The 5,239-nt window shown below is 38.3% G+C and overlaps 1 non-coding gene across 1 annotated transcript; it reads right to left on the reverse strand.

The window, feature by feature from the left end:
* Positions 1-4,529: 4,529 nt before the first annotated feature.
* Positions 4,530-4,602, reverse strand: TRNAF-GAA (transfer RNA phenylalanine (anticodon GAA)). The gene has a single exon. It is a non-coding gene; the product is annotated as a tRNA-Phe (tRNA).
* Positions 4,603-5,239: the final 637 nt, after the last annotated feature.

A 5,239-nucleotide genomic window follows, 5' to 3' on the forward strand; every position in this document is an offset into this window, starting at 1 on the left:
CATGAAAATTTAGTCTTGCGAAAATGGTCATCTGCTTTCCTTATTTACGCAATTTCTTCTCCTCCCTTCCTTAGCTAGCAAGGTAGAAGTGATATTGTACTTCCTTTTAAATGCAAATTGTTTATTCTTGGACAATAGGCAAGCAGGGTATTGCAAGTAGATATGATTTTTTTAAAATAGGCTGAACCAACTGAAAACAGAAATCAAAATTAAATCATAAGAATTATTCTGTCAAATTATTCATATTGTTTATCTGCTCCTTCATCCTCACTGACCCCTTGAAGGAAAATTTCTTCATTAAAAGGCTTACCTATTACCTATCCAATTATTTCTTAAATAGTGTTCTGGAATGTATTTCATGATCAGTTGCGGTTAGTGTTTTAATTAAACTTTTGTAGTGTATCTGCATGAAAATATAGCCAGTGAGACAGACATACTTGTTCTATGGGAGTTGATTGACAGAAGGGAACAGATTGACTTGGCATGTTAGTAAGACTCATTAATCTTCTTCAAGTACATACTGGGAAAACACGGAGTTCTCTCAACAAGCTGTTAACAAAACAGAGTTTCTCTTTGAACAGTTGGAAAACTAACACTGTGAGTGGAAGTTGTAAGCAAAGAGTGAGATGCTCTTGTGTGATGAAGCATTGTAGTTTGGGGGGTTTGTCATTGTGTGTAATGTACTTTAATATTTAGAACAGGATGATGCTTGTCAGAAAATAATCTGAGTACAACCCTGGAACTTGGACACTAAAATCATGCTACAGGTCTTGATCTACAGATTGTTGTCTTCATTTTATACTAGATAAGCATGCAGCTTCTTAAAAAGTAAAGTATATATAATGTGCTTTCATACCCATCCAATGTGACAAAACATGGACACATAGATACCTTAGAGGTAGTACACCAGAAGGGTTTAAAGGAAGCTGCAGGTGCCCAGACATATTCCTGGAGAATGAAATTAATTTAAAGTGCAAGAAATAGTAATTTCACTTAGTACTTCTGATCATCTTCTCAGTAGACAGACTTGTAACATCTCTCATATGTGACTTGTGTTGAGACGATTTTTCATGTTTCTTACACTAAACATTTATCAGGAAGAGCTCAAATTTCTGTTCTATTATTATTATTATTATTATTATTATTATTATTATTATTATTGATTCTTAAATTAGTTAATAGCTAATATTTTAACCACAGGCTACATCTCACTATTCTCCACAATCTCCTCTTATTATTTTTATTGCATCTGCTAACAACAAATATATAATCTGAAAATAATGTCTTTCTAACACAGAATGTGGAAAGTCATTCCAGTTAAAGTGTATTGAGGGAAAAGGTATAATGAGGTATTTGGGGGGAGATACATACACAGGCACAATTATATTTATGACACGCCCCTGAAACCTATCTCTCATCCAGATGCAACCAACATAGAGACCCTAATCTTGCAAAGGGCTATGAATGCACTTTTGCTTGCACTAAACTCAATAGGATGTTTAGAACGTGAAAGAATTCCCTCAGGACAGAAGAATACTTAAGATCCCAGACAGGAGTGGAGATAAGGAGGAAATCAGGCTGAAGCTCTTTCCAAAAGTCTCTTTCCCACATTGTAAATTAAATTTCAGTACATCACATGCTGAAAAGAGAAAATGATCTGAAAAGGTGATTACAAGGAGTCTGTAGATCTGATTTATTTTTTTCTTGGTTTGTTTTTTTTTTTATTGCATCTCCCTGAAAGTACAAAGGCGACTAAACTTACAGAATTCCTTGCTATCTCCAACATATGACTTAGTTCTCTGACATTTTTCCATTTGCAAAATGAATAACGCTTTTTACCGATGCTGTAAATAGTACAGGCAAATTAGATGCTATCAAAACCCCCATGAAACATTCAAAGCAGGATCATCATCTGCTTTGCATACAATATATTGTAAAGAGAAGTTTCCTCTGCTTTCTTACAGGAAAGATTTTTATGTATGTTTATTGTATTTGCAGAGTTTTCTTTTCCAATGCAGTGCCAATTGAATGGTTATACACTATAAATCATAGCAAGCATACAAACACATACAGAAATAATACAGATTGTAACACACTTAAGCATGGGATATGTATATTGGAGCAAAACTGGACATTGTTAATAGAGGTTTCCTGGTAACTGAACTACTGTAATATGCATTTTTATTCACATTTGTTTTAGCAGGCATACTCGGGGCGTCATGCTCAGTTCTGAAATGTAAAGCTGACAGCAAGATACAATCCACAACAACATTGCATGTTTCCAAGGGAGAACTCTCCTTGGTCCTCTTTTAGTATAGCTGTTTGCAATTCTTTACATTTTCTAATTTAGGCTAATGAATAGATATCCCCTTAAGAGGGGTAAGGATCATTGGTATGAATTTTAGAAATCAGGAGAAAAACACAGATGTCTTCAGTGATGTTCGCCAATGTTGTCTGCTTTCTTTTGGAATGTTCAGTGGGTTATTACATCCTGCACTTTCAAAGATCATCAAAGGTCTTCAGCCGTCTGGAATCAGCAGGTCTGTGTAGGTACTCATTACTTTTGAAATTTAAGTCCATGGTTTCAGCTGAGCACCCAAACAACAAAACTCATACATATTTGGAAAGTATTCTTCAGGTTTGCTTGCCAGTGTGAAATAAATGACACCAAAGGAGCTCCTAAGTAAATTTGGTTAGAACTTTTTGGACAATGCTTGGCAAAATGCACAGTCTAATTGATCCTAACTCTTTGCAAACATGTACCTGTTAAGTTTTCCTTAAGTAAGTTTCACAAATTTGCAATACTTAGGAGGAGAAAAGAGAAAGCAAGCAACAAGGACAAAAGGCTTTCAGTTTACAAACAATGGAATAGCAAAGTACAGTTCACAGCTCCTCAGAAGTGTCTATGTGGACACTTTTGGTTTATGGCACCTTAGTAGACAGACAGCAACTGATACCTGTTTTGTTGACAAGATTTCTTAGATAAAAAGTTGGGAAAAGGAAAAGTCAGATTTCAATCCCCATTCTGCATGATTTGGAAAGTTTTTTTTCCTTATCTCATATCCACATCTAATCATCTATGCAACACTAGACATCAGTTACTACAGTTAGACAGTAGACCTGTATTGTAAGTATCTTCTCTGTCCCGAGCTAGTGTCCAGCCATAAGCCCGGTGTTCAGCTGTCTGGGTTTTGCCCTGCCACCTCTCACTCATTTTTAAGCTGCATATTGAATCGTTCCATTCCTGCCTTCCCTTTTCTCCCACGTGCTCCTTTAACTCAGATTTCTTCCTTTGATACATCATCTGGACCTTTCCACCATGAAACAGAGAGCTTTAAATTCATTGTGTGATATTCATCCAAGACCTCCAAACCACGTATTTTACGCAATAAGGCTCCTTTGAAACACAAGGTCAAGAGTGTCATGGTTTAGGCTGGCCAGCAATTAAACATCATTCAGCTGCTCGCTCGCCTTCCCCCACCCCCAGGGGACTGGGGAAGAGAATTAAAGGTAAAAAGAGAAAGATGCCTGTGGGTTCAGATAAGAACAATTTAATACTACTACTACTAATATATGTATATATATGTTTAATAATAATAATACACACAAACAAGTGATGCACAGTGTAGTTGCTCTCCACTCGGTGACCAAGGCCTGTCCTGTCATGGACAAATGATCCTGAAACAGATAAGTCCTGACACCACAATCTGAGAGTCCAAGAGTGAGAGCCCTCGGAAGAGTAAAAACCCTACTTTCTGGTCAACCCTCAGTTTTATACAGGGTGTGACACTGCATGATATGGAATACTTCATTGGCCTATTTAGCTCTTAGTCCTGAGTCTAAGTTCAAATCATAAGGGGATTTGTGGTCTCTCTGTCCCAGCCATGCTCCCCCCAGCCTGTTGTGCTCCTGCACACTGGCAGGAACACAGGAAACTGAAAAGTCCTTGAGGTCTCAGTGCCAACTACAAACATCAGTGCGCTGTCAGCGTTCTCCTCATAACGAATCCCAGACTAAAACCAAAACACAGAGCTCTTCTAGCTGCTAAAAAAGAAGAACCAACTCTGTCTCAGCTGAAAACAGGACAATGAGTTAGGTATTAGCGTATTTCCATACATCTGAGATTTAGAAACTTGCAAACTCTCCCTGAGGCCCCTTCATATGCACCCAAATAAAAGAGGATTTCAGTGATGTTGAGACAAACAGCTTCAGTCAAGTTTGGTGAAGCTTGAGCTGGAGTATCACAGAGAAGAGATGGAAAAAAAATAGCTGGAAATTTTTGCATTCATAATCCGGTGACATTTCAGAAATTGGCAAAGGTCTGTGTTTCTGGAATTAGAATGAATCATAGAATGGTTAGAGTTGGAAGGGACCTCAAAGATCATCTAGTTCCAACCCCCTTGCCATGGGCAGGGAAACCCTCCACTACACCAGGTTGCCCAAAGCCTCATCCAGCCTGGCCTTGAACACCTCCAGGGATGGGGCATCCACAACTTCTCTGGGCAAAAATCTAGGGAAGAATAAATCATTGCTGAAGCCCGGGGTTGAACCAGGGACCTTTAGATCTTCAGTCTAACGCTCTCCCAGCTGAGCTACTTCAGCCCTGAATCTTTGTTTGAACATGTTTAAGAGAGAATTTGGCTTGGACCTCATCTCAGCTTTTGCTACTTGTTGTTTCTTGAGAAATTTCTGTCCAAGGTCTCAGACCAGTACTTTGTCCTTACCCTTCATTCACCTCCTTGGTCTTCTGTACACCCTGTGAAGCATAAACGGGAGCAAAGGAAACAAGCCAAATGTTTATGTTAACACCTTAACCCACAGCCAAATGGAATGAAGGTGGAAGAAAAGAACAAACAGTACCTCTAATGCGGTACCACGATGAAAGCCACATAAATGCAAGGGTAAAGGCCGCCAGAGAAAAAAGCTCTTAAATGATGAGTTTTTCACACTAAGATCATTTCAGAACCTGAGATAAATGGGGTCAGACAGTAAAAGTGATGTGTTATTTTGACAACACTCCAATGCTAACTGTGAAGCTTTAGGTACAAGTATTGTAGTTCAAACTCTTCGGGACGGAGGTTGATACTGATACCAATCAGTGAAAGAAATATTAAAACCAATTAAAAATAATATTCAAATCTAGGGCACCTGGTGCTGTTAATCCAGCCAAAATAGTTTCAGAAGCACCAAAGCTGCTTATGCAAAAGCAGTTATCTGAGAAACTGTTGTTGAGTTCTTA

The sequence above is a fragment of the Tauraco erythrolophus genome, chromosome 4 (assembly GCF_009769465.1).
Source record: "Tauraco erythrolophus isolate bTauEry1 chromosome 4, bTauEry1.pri, whole genome shotgun sequence".
NCBI lineage: Eukaryota > Metazoa > Chordata > Aves > Musophagiformes > Musophagidae > Tauraco > Tauraco erythrolophus.